At 33.1% G+C, this 18,509-nt stretch overlaps 1 long non-coding RNA gene across 1 annotated transcript; it reads left to right on the top strand.

Moving 5' to 3' along the window:
* Positions 1-1,145: 1,145 nt before the first annotated feature.
* LOC130591256 (uncharacterized) lies at positions 1,146-12,632 on the top strand. Its single transcript, XR_008969027.1, has 3 exons — positions 1,146-1,347; positions 2,191-2,265; positions 12,045-12,632. It is a non-coding gene; the product is annotated as an uncharacterized LOC130591256 (long non-coding RNA).
* The last annotated feature ends 5,877 nt before the right edge of the window (positions 12,633-18,509 follow it).

Here is an 18,509-nt window from a genome sequence, read left to right on the forward strand (position 1 = left end):
CCGACTCGATCCAGCTCGAAAATGGTCGGGTTTCGGGCGCTATTTTTCGATCAGCGGTTAGGCATGTAACATTCTGACAATTCACTATTTTCCAAACTAACTTTCAATATAAAAGTTAGAGAATCATCAAAGCATTATCGCCCGTGTGATAATGTATCGACTTATTCAGAATTTTGCAGCGGAAAATAAAATAAATAAAACTTAGTCAACCACAAAGTCAACTCCAAAACCAAACCAAAAGTCTGAGTCAACGACAACAGTCAAAGTGAACTATAAAAATATAAAAAAAAGTATAACAAAAAATCTACATAAGCTCTCCAATCCCGAACCCATGATGCATCATCTTCAAACCTGTAGATGGATAATGCACTATTGATCCCTAGAGAATGCTCACTGTAGACACATAATTGTGTCTCCTCATTCAAGGATCCAATAATGAAATATACCGCGGTTTTAGTTGGTGCGCCTCAACGGAAGAGCAATATGAAGAACCTCTCCAAATTTGTGTTTCGAAATGATATTCTAAAGCCCAATTAATTATTCATGATAATTAATTGTATTTGAGCAGAATTCCTTGAAAAACCTAATTAATTGATTTATTTAATAAATATATATTTTCAAAAAATATTTTTTATAAGTTAAATAAGATTTTATCCCATAAAATCATATGACAAAAGATAAAAGAAATCTTTTAAAACGTCTTTCAAATAAAGTTGGCAAAGGCTGCACCTGACACATGGATTCTTGACTAATTCTGTAATACCCCGAATTTTCAAAGATTATTTTATTATTATTTATTAAGATTTAACATTATTTCCACTTAAAATTATTTTACGATAATGAGATTTTATTTGTGAACTATGTTCATTAAAATAATGATTTCATTTAATTTTGATTTATTTTAACAAGTTACAATTAAATCATTTACTTATTTTATTATTCATTTTATCATTTCTAAATTAATTAAACTCTTTACTTGAGTTGTGGGAATCTTTGTTCAAGTTGTCCATCCATATACTTTTTTTTTAGCCCAAAAAAAAGGAAAATTAAAAACAAAAAGAAAAAGTGAAAACAGTTTTCACCCTCTTCCTCCCTCCTTCCTCTTCTTCATTCAGCAGTAAATGAGTTAAATGGGTCATCAATTTTCAACTTTTGTCACTAAAAATTCAATTTTTCCAACCACAATATCAGATGTAGGGGTAAATTTTCAAAGGCCAGACTCCATAGCCCTCTCATCTCTCACATCCACCATTAATGGCCTTAACCAAGCTCCAATTTTTCTGACCAACCTCCACTACAAATACTGAACTCCACTCACTAAAATCCTCAAGCAAACAATCTCAAAAGGTTTGCTTCAATTCATCTCTCTCCCTCTTTAATTTATGAATTTCTGTTTTAAAAGATAAAAATAAAAAAAATTCAATCCTCCATTAAAACACCAATCTCCTCTCTGCTTCTTTGTTTCTCCTTCGAACCACCACCAACCCAGAACCGCCGCACCACCACTCGAAGAAAAACCACCAGTCATAACCGACCACCCTCGAACCACCTAAGTCGCGCCACCACCGCGACAAGCACCTCACCCTCGCAACCTTCGCGAGTCCCCTGCAGCCCGTCGCAGCTCCTCTGCACACCTCCGCCCTCAACCCAGTCTCCCTCACTTGCCACCAAAAACCCGGCCCTGAAGTCCGCCGCTATGCGCCGGCCAAAACCACCACCACAAACTCCTTCGTGCCCCTGTTTCCTCCCTCGTTATTTTTGTTCCTGAGGAACTGATTCCTTGAATCAGTAAAGGACACCCTTTTCCTTTTATTTAGTTTTTACTAGTTTATTTTTTTTTAAACCATAACCTTCCTAAACTAGCTTACTTAATTAAGTTAGTATATTTAGATTGACTTAAATCCTTTATAACTTGATAAGAGCTTTCTAATTTTTCTAAAATAAAATAACGAGTAACATAAAGTAATTTTTCTATGTTTAAAATAATTGTTTAAGTTAATAAAAATTAAGTTGAAGTAATTTTCTAAATATTTAAAATGATTTCATATGTAGTATGAAAACTATAAACTTTGATTTATAAACTCTCTTAAGTTCATTAAGAATTTCTCTATAGTTATTGAATTATTTAAATTGTTTATTTTATAAAAAGGGGTTATTTAAGAACTAACTTAGATCTCGTTAATATTGTAGACTCCGATTTCGTAGACAAGGACTATCAAGAGCGCTAATACGTTCGTGAACTTAACTTTGGGCACGCGTCACGAGGTAATCTCCGATGTCCATCTAAACATAGATCCCGTTAGCGTAAAACGAATTGATTACGTGATTATGTGCTTATAAAATTTATAATTATGAATTATGAATAATGACTATGGACGATGTACGATATGACAAAGAGGTTTACTATAACGTTATTAAAATCAGTTAATGTCATTTAATAATGATATGATTATTCTTACTATATTACTATGATTAATATTATTATTATATTTTATTATTATTATTTATTATTATTATAATTATTTTATTTTATATTACTTATATATTATATGATTATCAAGAATATTATTATCGTTATTAATATTGAAACTTTATGGAAGTTGGAATTGGTAAGAACTTGTGATAATGAAATGATTATGAATCTGAAATGATAAATGAACTCAAGTGATTGTGAATATGAAATGATTTATTGAAATCGCTATGATGGATTGAGGTTATAATGGATTGAATATGTTCACACTGGATTGAACAAGATGACGTAAATATGTACGTGATTTATGTGATGAATTGACGTGAATTAAAATATGTTAATCACGTAAAGTGAAACAACGGAGGGAAATGATGAATAGGTTGCCCTGTATGAGTGGTTCAACGGCCCCTTACAGGTTCTCTGGTTACTATGCTGATTATTCTGTTACTGTCTTTCTTCTATCTTGTTGTGATCCAAGTAGAAGGGGTGTGCATACTAGGGACTATGTTATTATGGCCATTATGATACCGTAGGTGGTTACAGGGGTTCGCCCCGGCCTACAAGTAGGTGGTTACAGGGGTCCACATCCCTTACATCTATACATCCCCAGACCATAAAGGCACCCTCCAAGTTTAGCGAAGCTATTCATCCCTTACATCTATAGCAGTCCACATCCTCGAGTCTAACGAAGCTAGTCTACCATAAGTCAATAATGGCCCAAAATCATCAAGTCCGACGAAGCCAATTCCTTCCTAAGTCTAGCGAAGCTTGCATAAGCAACCCTTCTGAGTCCAATCTAGTCCAGTCCAGTCTAGTTAGGCCCATCTCACCATCATAACCATAATCATACCCATTTCTAATCTTTTCCCATTACCATTTCCACTTACATCCTTATTTCTCATCTATCATTTTTCATTTCTCATTTGCCATCTCCATTCCCATCTCTCCATCCCTAATTTCCATGTCTCATTTCGAAAACATCATTTCTTAAATTTACGAGGTCCATTCGATTTCTATTTAGGACGAATCGTGAGGTTGTAACTGGGGAACGCCCGACAGAGAGTATACAAGGCCATCCTACTCCCAGCCTCGTCAAGCGCATCATCACGTTTTCAGACGAATCCTTAGACTTTTTCGAATCGTCATTTGAAATGGGAAACCTGATGAACAACTTAGTGCCATTGTGGCCCAACTCACTCTGATGAACTCTCGTCTTGAGGAACAAGACAAAGAGATTAAGGCACTGAGGGAGAAGCTAACTGAAGAAGACGAGCAAGGAGACACTCCACCACTAATAAAAACCCACACAGATTTGAGGTTTGAAAAACTCGAGCAATTGATGTAGTCAATTCCTGCACTCAAGAGTCAGGCTCATGGCCATGGCTTCATTGATCTTGAACGAAGGGACTCCATAAAAAGGTAACATCGGGTGAACCTCTCAAAATTCAAAGCGGCTGAAGACCATATGACCACTTGAGAGTTTTTTCCATTTCTATGGCTCTCAAGGGGATGAGCAAGGACCTGTTTGCTTATGTCTTTCCTTTAACCTTGGATGCACACCCATCCATGTGGTTCAGATCACTGAACAAAGGAAGCTGAACGATTGAGACTACATCAGAGAAGAGTTCCAAAAACAATATATATACAATACTCAGCTTCCCATTAGTCAAAGTCTATCAAGTCTAAATTACCTAATTGAGGGATTTTTGAGTGATTTTTGATTCAACTACGACTAGCTACTATTAAATATCTAACAGATAAATACGAGATGAAAATATCGATAGGGAAGACACTAGAGTTAAGGTTAATATTATGAATAAGAATGGACAACGACCGTTACTGCAATTGTGATTCAAAGGCGATGATTATACACGGTTTAGTTTTCCTCTAAAATACTCGAGTCCTCTCTCGAATGGTCCTCAAGAATAGTCACTTAACCAATCAACTAAATCCTCTCCCGAATGGTCTTTAGTCAATTGATTAAGAGATTCAATGAATTCGGAAAACCCCTAATAAAGGTCCCCTTAATTTGTACCCAATACCTTGGCCAAAAAATTAAGTTGATTCATGCATTGGGATGATAAAAGAGTTCAAATTTCGATTAAGAACATTTGAAACCAAAATACCATAGTATAAATGTGATCAATATCTATCCTAAGGCTTCAAAACACCAATATCAATGCATAATCATCTTTAAATCATCACAATCACATTAATAATACATGTAAACCCTAATCCATACTTTCACCCTAATGCTATATAGGAGACTACTTAGTAATCATGGTTCTAAGCAATAAAACATGAAATTTATAACTAATATAGGGTTAACCATGATTAAGGGATAATAATTCTAATAAAAATAAGCAATTATGAAACTACAATATATGAGATCTAATCATATGGAAAGAGCAAAGAATAACAATGAAAAGAGAGAATAAAAACTGAAAACTTTAAAAATTAAATTAATGAAAGTTACCTTGAAAGTGTAGAAAATTAACAACTTTAATCTATGGATCTCAAATCTAAGAATAAGAAAAGTGTTTTTCTCTCTAATAAGAACCCTAATATCCTCTCTAGTCTATATCACAAAGTATAATCCAAAACTAAAGAACTCTTGTTATTAAAACACGCATTGCTTTCTTCGCATATCTAAATGGTGTAGGCGCACCAAAATCAGGTGCCGACGCACCATTTCTTTTGTTCTTCAACATACATCTATCTCTGATAGGTGCGGGTACACCATTGTCATAGGTGCGGGTGCACCGTTGTCATAGGTGTAGGCGCACCATCTGTTTTGCTCTAGTCAGACAGTTCAACTTAAAACGTGCATAACTTGTTCATTTTAGATTCAAATCAAGCTTATGACCAGTCGTTGTAAAGATAAAAACAAGCTTTCGTATCCAAATAAAATTAACTTCATTTGATAAGTGGTTATAAAGTTATGTCCATTTTAAGTTCCGTGAACAAGATTCTATTGTGCAATCTGCTCCTTTGTGCGAGCGCACATGGGGTATGGTGCAAGCATACCATTCCCTCAATGTGTGCTCTATTTTCATTGTTTCCTTTGCCAACTCTATAACTTGTAGCCATCTTAGATAGTTCCACCTATATTAAGAACATGGCAAAACAGGGTAAAAGCATGTTGAGTCATGTAGTGTTTTGACGATTGTAAACAAATCATGATTATCTAACTAACATGTGTGTTTGAGATGTGCATATTACATTAACATGAAACAAGTCATAAAAGGTTAAATATATCACATCATGAAGGTTTTCCAATAAGTGAAGATTCTAAAAGAGTTTCTATAAGGAAACACAAATAGAGCGGTTCATAGGTACATCCTATGAGGAACATTGAATATGAAGTTATGGAGCAGTTCCTGAGTGGGAGCAGCAATATAACGTTTCAGAGTTGAAACAAGAAGTTCATGAGCAGGAAATATGAGTGCGAAGTTTCTTAAAGGAACTAAGACACCGAAGTTCCAAAGGTGGAGCTATCAACATGCGGTTCTTGAGTTGGAGCAGCATGGAGGATGAAGACAGAAAATATGAGTTTATTTTCTAGGATTCATGTAAGTATGTGGAAACGTGAAAGGTAATGGAACAAGGTCTAAAGGAACTCGTAAGGGCAAAGGAACTGTGGAACTTAGAGTCAAAAGTATTTAAGAGTCAATAAATCTAATGCATGTTATCTATAAGAATTTATTTAGAGTTTGTTTCTTAATAAATCTCTACTTGGTTAATTATTTATAAAAAATATGCGTTGGTTGTTTTACGATTAGTTTAAGTTTTGAAATAAAAGATAAGTTTAAGTTTTAAAATAAAAGATAAGTTTTAGTTTTAAAATAAAAGATAAATTTTAAATAAAATAGGTTTAATAAAATCGATTTCTTTAGGAATATGATTTTAATTAATTTAATTTCATCTTTTCAGTTTTTGGAAAATAAAAAGCCTAGATTTATAATACGTATAATGAGTGTTGTTAAAGAAATTGTCTGTCTATTCTTCTCTAAGGAACAGATGTGCTAGTCTATTAATCTAAGTTAAAAGAACTAACTATTAAAAGGAACTAGACTTAGCATGGAGCATTACAACGATCCATTTATGTCAGTCGAGTAAATTATGCCTAGATTCTAGGTAACCATTTTTATTTAAGGAAAAAAAAATCTGATTTTAAGGAAAATCTTTTTGAGGAAGAGATTTTATTTTTCTAAAGATAATAAAAGTTCTTTTCAATTTTTTTATGGAAATATTTGAAAGGTAACATTTTTGGTAAAAGGATTTTATTTTGGTATTAAAAATTAAAATGTTTTTTTTAATTAAATCAGATTTTCAAATTAATGCTTAAAGTGGTTGCTAAAATTAATGAGCAATAACTTAATTCTCTCCCACGTTTAACAGTGATCATGGAGATCATGGGATGATTGAGGAACGTGTTCCTTCAGGTAAGGAACATCATGGGATAATGGTTTAACCACTAACACATGATTAATCCCATGTTCATTCTAAAAAACTGCTATAAATATACAAGTTCAATTGAGTTTCAAATTGTCTGATTGGTGTCTTTCCATAGTGTCTGACTTATGTCATTCCATAAGGATTGACTTAAGGAATAACGTTACAAAAGAATTATATTTTATATTCCTTGTGTGAGTGAGTTCCTGTGAGTTCCAAGTTCCTACGAGTGCCATGTTCCTTTACAGTTATTCAGTTTCTATATACTAGAGCTAAACCAAATTATCAAGCGTCTGTATTTGGGTTTGAGTTAAAGGTTTGAGTGAACTCTTGTAATGGGAACTTGATAAAGGGTTTGAGTGAATTCTTGTATCAAGTTCGAGTTAGGAACTTGAGTAGTTCGAGTTAGGAACTTGAGTAGTTCGAGTTAGGAACTTGAGTAAGTTCAAGTTAGGAACTTGAGTAAGTTCTTGTTGTGTATGCGTAGACTTAGGGTGAAGTCTATCTGGGGGTGAAGGGTTTGAGTAAACCTTTTGTAAAAAGTTGTGGGAACTCTTGAAAGACTTAGAGTTAAGTCTAGAGTATAGAGTGAAGATTGTGAGAGAGTTGGAGTTCCGAGTGGAACTTGCGTATGTAATAGGTTGAATCATAGGAGATTTCCTATTATAGTGAAGAGTTTAAATTCTGAGTAGGTCGTGGTTTTTCTTCTTGTATTGAGACAAGAAGTTTCCACGTAAAAATCTCTCTTGCACTTTCAGTTCTTTATTGCTTATGTTTTAAATTCCGCATTATTTGGGCAATAAGTTCCACACTACAATTCACCCGCCCTCTTGTAGTGTTCCTAGTTAAATAACAAAGCAAATGTACTAGAAATTCGGTAAAAAATGACTGAAAATCTAGCAAAATGTCACTATGGTCAAGAGTGATTAAGTGAATGAAATAGAAGGGGAAAGGGAGAAGAAAAACGGAAGAAAGGGGTGAAAGTCGATCAAAATGAGCTAAAAGAAGTCCATAAAGTGCATTAAAAACACACTTAATTATCAGGATCATATCAAGTTCCACCCCATATAGTCTTTCACAAAGCTCTATAAGGTAGGCCTACTGATTGAGGAAGAGGTACAAGCCAATAAGAACAAGGGTTCCAACAACAACAACTCTTTCAAGAAGAGTAATAATAACCCTTCTAACTCTAATGTCAATGCCCTAACTACTGAAAAGAGAGGTTATCAAAGACCTCAAAGGACATTCACTCCATTGGGAATGAATCTAGAAGAAGCCTTCACTAGGCTTCATGCAAAAGGAGCGCTTCAGCCTATCAGCCTTACTCCGGACCCTCCTTCTGAGAAAAGATCCAGCAAATGGAATCCTAATGCCTATTGCAAGTACCATCAAGGGAATGGGCATACGACATCACAATGCTGGACTTTGAAGCATAATTTGCAGGATATGGTTGAAGATGGTAGATTGCCAGTTCCGCCTGCAGCAAAAGTCTGCAATAGCGGCAATCCCTTGGGAAGTGCCTAAAAAATGTCGGGGAATAGGCATTTAACGCTAGTTTTCTAGGTTGAGTCGTAGAGTCCCTCCCCTATCTCTTTCATTTCTTTTCCTGTCAAGTCTATGTCACTTAGGATTTTATTTTTAATAAGCCTTGTTTTCTTTATTTCTAATTAATAAAATAATTTCATTTGCATTTTGATTGGCCTATCACCATCATTTTATTTATGCTTCTAATTCATTGATGAAACTTAGATCACCTAATGAACTTGACTAATAATAATAAAAGGAGATATGAAATTAAAAAAAAGGACATACTTTGGATCAGGAGTTATTCCCCTCTCCTTTCCATTAACCTTCATAGGTCATCCACATACAACCAAGGAAAAAGAAAAATTCTTTAAACCATCATCTCCATTAGCCAAATAGCCTTTCAGTTCAAAACTCCATAAATATCCTTCAAGCCTTCCAGTAACCTAAACCAAACTTGTGTGCAAGTCTTACTACATCAAAATACATCAATGCCAGGCAAAAATAATAAAAAAACCTAAAAAAAATTCAAAGTGTGAAAAAAAAGAAGACAAAAGCAAAAGAAAACGCACAAGACAAAAAGAAAAGAGTGCTGAAAGAAAGAGTCAAAAGCAATAAAGAAATAAAAGGTCAAGCTAGGGGGCTTGCACACAAGTTTTACCCCTCATTCAAATCCTTCAACCCATCAAAACCTTAGCCTATATAATTCAAATCCATGATCCTACCTTAGCCCATCCAACTAAATCTTCATCAAATTTAAAGCCTTTAACCTTTCAACATTTCATCAACCATAACTCCTTTTTCAAGGTATTTCCAAGCTCGCTAGGTTAAAAACCCAAAAGGCGGCCTAGGCAAAAATTAAGGCACACACAAAAAACAAAAAACAGATCCAGAACTACGAATGGTCTGATTCCGCAAGGATACGTAGGAATCCTCATCTCCAGGTCCGACCGCTTCAATAAAATAAAATAAATTAAGTTCTAATAAATTTTTTTCCAGAGTTTAGGAGCATAATCTCTTTCTAGATCTCGACATAGACTCAAGTCTGCACCTAGCCTTGTCAAAGCCTTTTCCCACATACATTCATTTGAGTCACAAACTCAAACTTTTTATTTTTAATCCAAACTCTCCTTTTCACTGGAGGACTCTCTGGTAATATTTGACTTTGCTTATATCAACTTCCCAAAGAAGAATCCCCAACAATAACTTTCAACGATTGAACTACAAATCAACTACATTTCAATATCAGATCAGGTACATTTCAATTAAGGCTCAGGCTTGATTCAAGGCAAGCTCACCCAAAGTGGGGGCTTCTTACGTGTGGTGGTTCCCTCAAATCAAACACCCGAAGAGTTGCAATCCGCAGTCCTTGTTTACGGACCCCGATCATTTACTAAAAACGATTTTCGAAATCATTCTATGAATTTCTAATCACTTTATCATTCTACATATCCACATATTCTAACCTTGTAAAATCTTGACCTTGCATTGCAGCCTTGCAAAATCCTGACCTTGCATTTCATACATTCTAGTCTTGCTGCATAACCTGACCTTGCATGACTTGTCATCCCTTAGCTTTGCATAAACTTAATCCTTGCACGGCGTCTCATGCATCCTTAGAGAGTCTAAGTTTGCATTATTGCATCATTATGTGCTTATCTGAGTTGTTTACACCTATCTGCTAACATCTTCTTTAGTAGGTAATCAGATTGCTTATACTTATTGTCCTGCATACTAACTTTGTTTTGCAAAGACCGTTGTATATAGATCAGTTCTAAACTGTAGAGCGTTTAGAATCGTTCTCTGTCCCGACACAATATACTTTGACTTCCGGTTTCCTGAACCTCAGTCAAAATGGGGGATTCTGTAGGCACATAATCGTGTCTCCTCATTTAAGGATCCAATAATGATGCATACCTCGGTATAAGTTAGCGCGACTCAACGGAAGAGCAACCTAAAGAACCACTCTAAAATTGTGTTTCCAAATGATATTCTAAAGCCTAATTAATTATTCATGATAATTAATTGTATTTGAGCCCAATTCCTTGAAGAGCCTAATTAATTGATAATCAATTGATTTATGTTAATAAATAAATATTTTCAATAGATATTTTTTATAAGTTAAAATCAGACTTTATCCCGTAAAATTAGATATCTGTAGTCAAAAGTTAAAAGAAATCTTTTAAAACGTGTTTCAAATAAAGTTGGTTAAGGCTAGCTATGAGCCAGGCTGGTGCGCCTAACGCACCAACCGACGTCTAACGCAGAGCCTTGCGCCTGGTGCACAACTGGGCGTCAAGCGCAGGTCTGTCCACCAGTGTCAGGTGCACTAATATGCACTTGACACATGGAATCCTGACTCATTCAGAGTCCTGTGTCAAGCGCAGTTCTCTTCATGAGACGTGGAGTTTCTTTCTTATGTTTTTCAAAACGCGTGCCACTTGTACGCTTTTTGATGGGCATGTCGCGTCATGCGCCTGACACGTCAGCTGAGCTAGGTGCAGTAGGCGCGTGAGGCGCAGTGTTGTTCTGCCTATGAATACTCATGATTTTCCGGATCAAACACGACTTTTCATTATTATTTGACGAATACAAAAAATCCTTACGAATACTTACAAACACAAGCTTTCTCAAAATATTTAACTACTTTCAAAACTTTCAATCTATTCCTAATCACACTGCGTTCTTGGTTCCACGATTGCTCAACCCAAGGATCGTTGTGCTCTTCAATCTAAACCGCATAGGTATAATCCTGAGGATACTTGAAAAATTAATTATTTTTATTGAAGTTACTTACCGTTTATTTTGTGATGTAGATCTTTAATATCAAAATCGCACCTTTGTACATTCTAATCTCTTTTATTTATTTTATATTATTATTATGCATGCCTTTGTATATGACCTGCCTGCTTATCGTGCTATTTGTATTATATGATTGGTCTTGCTTTGTTGCTTTTATCACTCACATGTTATTTTTGCTAATCAAGACTTAAAGAACTGTTCTAACATTAATCAAATTAATTTGGACAATCTGCTAGGTTCTCTGTAAATTGATTGTATAATAACATATCACTAAAATTAGTCTTTTTATGTGTTTTCTGAACCAATATAGACTAATTATTTTTAGGGTGTTTAAAATATTACATGATATTCTTTGGCATAAAAGTCGTAATGAATCGATATTTAGTAGAGGCCAGCAATTGGCAAAATAGCTCCTGACTGTATTGTGCCCTCACCCCCGAACTCAATCTTTGGTTCACTTTGACCATCTATGGAGTCATGACGGGAAAATCTACATTGAATAAGTCCCTACGATTTCCCCGTACCAATTAGCTTTATGATTCTTCCAAAAAAGAATTGTTGGCGACTTCTTTCAAAATAATTTTCACTAAGACTTTTTCAGTAGGTTAGTCAAATACAAATACGCGCTCCTCCCGCGTAGGTGATACGTCATATTTATTAATTGTTTTTAGGTGCATTTAGATTGCATTTTAGAGCATTTAGTTTCATATTTAGGTTCATTATTGCATTATATTCTAAAGTTATGCTTTTCTACTCCTCTTTAGTATGTTTTCTTGTTTTTGATGAATTTCAGGCACTGAGGACGTATTTGGAGTATGATTAGCTAAACTTGAGGATTAGGAGCACTTGTAAAGAAGCTACAATGCATAAGGACCGTTTGCATATTTCATCGTACGAGTTTGAGCAAAAACGAAGCGAAAAATCATTAGAAGAAATGTGAAAAAGGAGTCACGTCTACTCTTCTGATCATAACTTTTGATGTGCTCTTTAAAATCGAGTAATTCCGGAAGATTTGAAAAATGGACTTGAAGAGCTTTCCAACGATAGGTGGCACGCTGCGGGCAGACTTCTAGTCAATGAGCTATGCTTTCCGGAAGATTGCACTGTTTCTGCTGGAATCTGCCACACGTACGCGCGGATCAATAATCCGCCTATTAATGATTTATTTACTTTCCTTATCTTGTAAATTACTTTCCTAGTCATATTAGGTTATTGAATATTTCAGATTAGTTTTTCATTCTTCCTCTCTCCTCTCCCTCTGACGTTATTTTTTAGGTTTTAGTTTTAGTTTTCTTGTCCTCTTTTTCTCTCTAGGTTCTAGTTGTAAACCCTAGTTTGTTATTCTTCTTCATTAATTCATGAATCCTATTAGTTTCTTTCATTGATTTTTTTAATTATGTTTTCTTTTATATTTTTAGATTTCATCTTTTATTTCATGATAGAGTAGTTTTTATTTCTAGGATTTTGGGAATCGATGTTTATATGTTATCATTTGATTGATATCTATTCATGGTTTGATTAGTTATTGATTTCTCTAATTGATTAGTTTTCTATCGTTAATCTTGCAATCTGATAAATTGTCTGATTAATTATTGCTAATATTGAGTCATAGATCGAGAGATAGTACTCTTTAGAGGTTTACCTACAATTAGCAAATCTGATTATGTTGAGTGACCGTACTAGCATATGTTGATTTGAGAGCGTTGAGGTCCGAACGTAGGATTAACCTGTGCTCTAGATTTCTGATTAATTGAACTATTGATGATATTTTGATAGATTATGGTTACAAACATGGTGAACCATTACCCTATATCCTTTTTAGTTTGATTTTCGTAGTTTGATTAGTTTAGAACTTTTGTATCCATATTCTTGATCGTGTTTAGTTTCTCTATACCTTAGAAACTAGATTAAAACGACCATCTCTCTGTAGGTTCGACCCTACTTACCCTACTACATTGTTAGAAGGTTTTGCAGGAATTATCTTTGAAGGGTGTACGACAACCTATCAGTAGGCGAAATAAATACACGCCTACAGTCACCAAAATGGGTCATTACAGGATCAATAATGCATAACTATGATCAACATACACACACAAAAGCACATAATCAACAAAGTTGAGTACTGCATAATTACAAATAAATAATCCTAACATGATATTGCTACAAATAAATAGGAATAAATAATAATATAATAACCTTGCAGATAACTCTTACCGAAATAAACTTCCCAACCAACATTTTATTCACTTCAAATAGAATAGTCAATGGAACGAGTTGTCTGACTAAAACCAGCATTCCCTTTGGAAGACGAAATATGGGCATGACTCCTTATTTCCATGACCTACGATATAAAATAAAATAAAAATAGGACATGGTGATCAATCTAGTCCCAGGAAAACCCTTGGGCTACCACCATGTACTCCAACTCTCTACTTGTCCAAAACTTTAGACGTGCATAAGTCTAAAGCTATTGTTATTCACATTTAACTTTACATGATTAATAATTAATGTATGATAAATAGACTACACAAGCTCTCCAATTTTGAAACCAATGATGCATCATCTTCAAACCTGTAGGTGACAATGCACTATTGATCTAGAAACTGCTGACCAAAATGGGTCATTACAAGATCAATAAGGCATAGCCATGATCAATATACACAAACAAAATCATGTAATCAGCAAAGCCGAGTACTACATAGCAAGTCAATAAAAAGTCCTAACATGATACTACTATATAACAACATGAATAAATAATACTATAACAATGTGTAAATAACTTTTACTAAACTAAACTACACAACCAATAATTCAATTACTTTAGATGGAATAGACAATGGAACGAGTTGTCTGAGTAAAAACAACATTCCCTTTGGTAGACGAAATATGGGCGTGACTCCTTATTTCCATGACCTATGATATAAAAATAAAATAAAAATAGGACATGGTGATCAATCTGGTCCCAGGAAAAGCGATGGGCTACCACCATGTACTCCAACTCTCTACTTGTTCAAAACTTTAGACGTGCACAAGTCTAAAGCTATTGTTATTCACATTTCACATTACATGATTAATAATTTATTACTTGTTATGACTCACAAGCAATAAAAATAATACAATCATCAAACAATCATTAACTTCCACTTTTATCTTAGTATTAAATGAGTGATCAAACAACTTAACAATCGAGATTAACTCCACTTTAATCCAATCTTCCTTATTTGTTGAACCTAGACAACAACAAACCAACCTTTCAAAGGTTTAAAATATCAACTTATCAAATAAGACCCTCGATCCTTATAAATTAGTGAAATAATAAAAAGGAAATAGCATGATTCAATCATGATCCAAACCTATATATATATATATATATATATATATATATATATATATATATATATATATATATATATATAATATATATATATATATATATATATATATATATATATGAAACTCCAAAAGTCAAACCAATAAAGTCAAAGTCATCTTAAAACCAAAAACCAACTACGAATAGTATAAACTCAATGTATGAAAAATAGATTACACAAGCTCTCCAATCCCGAAACCAATGATGCATCATTTTCAAACCTGTAGATGACAATGCACTATTGATCTAGAGACTGCTCACCAAAATAGGTCATCATAAGATCAATAAGGCATAGCCATGATCAATATACACAAACAAAACCACGTAATCAACAAAGTTGAGTACATAGTATGTCAATAAAAAGTCCTAAGATGATGCTACTACATAACAACAGGAATAAATAATACTATAACAATGTGTAAATAACTCTTACGAAACTAAACTGCAGAACCAATAATTCAATTACTTTAGATGGAATAGATAGTTGAACGAGTTGTCTAACTAAAAACTAGGCTTCCCTTTGGAAGATGAAATACGGGCGCGACTCCGTATTCCATGACCTATGAGATCGAGGAACCTTTAAAATAAAAAGGGGAACAGTGATCAATCCGATCCCAAGAAAGCCATGGGCTACCCATGTACTCCAACTCTCTACTAGTCCATACTTCAGACGTGCAGAAGTATGAAGCTATTGCTATCCCCGTTTCACTTTACATGATTTACCATTTATTATTTGTTATGACTCACAAACATTACATATAATACAATGATCAAACAATCACAACTTTAATTTTTATCTTAGGATTAAATAAGTGATCACACAACTTAACAACCCAAGATCAATTCAATCTTTAATCCAAACTTCCTCATTTGTTGAACCTAGAAAACAACCAACCAACCTTTTCACAGGTATAAAAATATCAACTTAAAATAAGGCCCTTGGTCCTCATAGAGTAGTAAAATAATAATAAAAAGGGAACAACATGATTCAATCATGATGCATACCAATATATATATATATATATATATATATATTAATATATATATTATTATATATTATATATATATATATATATATATTGAAACTCCAAAAGTCAAACCAATAAAGTCAAAGTCAAACTTAAAACCAAAACCAACTACAAAAAGTATAAACTTAATGTATGATACATAGTCTACACAAGATCTCCAATCCCGAACCCAATGATGCATCATCTTCAAACCTATAGATGACAATGCACTATTGAATTATTGATCTAGAGACTACCCACCAAAATGAATCATAAAATGATCAATAATGCATAGCCATGATCAACATACACAAAAAAACCACTTAATCAACAAAGCTGGGTACTACATAATAAGTCAATAAATAGTCCTAAGATGATACTACTACATAACAATCGGAATCAATAATGATATAATAATTTGCAAATAACTCTTTCTGAACTAAACTTCACAACCAATAATTCTATTACTTTAGATGGAATAGACAATAGAACGAGTTTTCTGACTAAAAACCAGCCTTCCCTTTGGAAGACGAAATACGGTAGCGACTCTGTATTCACATGACCTACGATATCGAGGAACCTTTAAATAAAAAGGGGAAATGTGATCAATCCGATCCCAAGAAAGCCATGGGTTGCCCATGTACTCCTACTCTCTACTAGTCCATAGTTCAGACTTTCGCAAGTCTAAAACTATTGCTATCCACGTTTCACTTTACATGATTTACCATTTATTACTTGTTATGACTCACAAGAAATACATATAATACAATGATCCAACAATCAAACCTTTAATTTTATCTTAGGATTAGGCATGTGATCACACAACTTAACAACTCAAGATCAATTCAATCTTTAATCCAAAAGTCCTTATTTGCTGAATCTAGCAAACAACCAACCTACCTTTTCAAAGGCATAAAAATATCAACTTACCAAATAAGGCCCTCGATCCTCATAGAGTAGTGAGATAATAATAAAAAGGGAACAACATGATTCAATTATTATATATACATATATATGTATATTATATATGTATATATACATATATTATATATGTATATATACATATATATATATATATATATATATATATATATATATATATATATATATATATGTATATATATATATATATATATATATGTATATATACATATATATATACTAGCTTTTAACCCGTGCAAAAATGCACGGGAGGTTTTATATAGATATGATTTGGACCCGTGCATAATGCATGAGAATTCTTTTATTAATTAAGTAGTTGTTTTTGTTTCAAATTTATTGAATCCACAATTATTATTAGAATTCGTGCCTTTAAGATGAAAATAATGTAAAATGTATTATTAAATTTCACAATATATAAAAATCCTTTGTTACAACATTTTAAACTTTAAAAATCTTGTAATCGTAATATATACATATATAAATACATAGATGAAACAAAATACACATTAAAGTGCATGGGAATTTTTTTTTTTTGTAAATTTAGGATGTTTCTCCTAAAATCATGGTTTGAATATTAGCTCGTGATTTAAAGTTTTTACAATCATATCGTGTGTAATAAAAAAATATATTTTAAAACCGACTTATGACCCGTGTGTTCAATGACTGATGTAGCTAATGTCATGATAAAATACACGGGAGGTTTTATGTTGACTAGATATACTGAAAAATATTGATGACTATTCTATTTATACAAATTCTTTAGTAACACAGATATACAAATATACAATAAATTAATGTGGGATAGGGGTAACTTTTTGCCTTAAATACGTCAATTTTATTAATCTAGAAGTGACCCATTTAAAATTAAAAGTTACACTTTGCTTAAAGGTACCTCTTTTAACTTGTGAAATCACCCATTTGATTTTTTTTCTTAATTATATTTTTGAAGATTATTTGTAGAATAAAATTATTTTCTCCTTTTCTAGATTCTTTGTTATTCTTTGATCTTTGATTATCGTACTATTAGATATATCCATTAAAAGGCTCCTACACTTCGATATCACTATTTTGTTTGTGATGTTAATTAACAATGGTATATCAAATCTTCTTGAGCTACAATTATTTATAATAATATGGTTGTTGTATAATAATTACATAAGGTAATTCATTTTACACGAATTTTTTCAATCTTCGTCATCCATAGCCCGACTGTATAATAATATGGTTGTTGTATAATAATATGGTTGTTTTTGTCATTCCATTTAATTTCAATTATATAAACCAAACTCCTATTTTGAAAAAACTCTATCAATGTCGCTTGTTTCCTCTTAATCCAGTGCAAATCTAAGTGAGACGGTGAGAGTGGAATCATAGATTGTCAACTTTCTAACGTGGTAGTTTTTTTTTATATGACACTTCATCGTTTTTTGTTTATATCGGTGAATATGCACTTAATGTTTTTGTTTAATTAAAAGTTGTACTAATTCTCTTTAATTGCTTTACCCCACTAAATCCTAATAAGTAGGTGGTTATTGAATTTTTAAGTTGATGATTTAAGCTTTAATTTCTAACAACTTTTTTAAAAAGTATTTTTTTTTACCGAGAATTAAAAACAAGGTGGTTGACAGTATGTATCTACTTCCATGTATAATATAATGATTTTTTTGTTTGCTGTGGAGAGTGGAGAGAAAAATGCCAAAAAAATCGCTAATTTATATTTGATAGGAAAACAGTTAGAAATTAATCTACATAAATATACAAACTTACTAAAGTTACAAAGATTGTAATTGATGCATTCCATCAGTTAGAATTACACGTGGCAGAAGCCAGTGAGGGCGCTTTTGCAAATGACATGTGGACAGATTAGATCTTTTAGTGAATGACACATAAGCCAATTGAATCTTGTTATATATATATATATATATATATATATATATAT

This window comes from Beta vulgaris, chromosome 4 (genome assembly GCF_026745355.1).
Source record: "Beta vulgaris subsp. vulgaris cultivar EL10 chromosome 4, EL10.2, whole genome shotgun sequence".
Lineage (NCBI taxonomy): Eukaryota > Viridiplantae > Streptophyta > Magnoliopsida > Caryophyllales > Amaranthaceae > Beta > Beta vulgaris.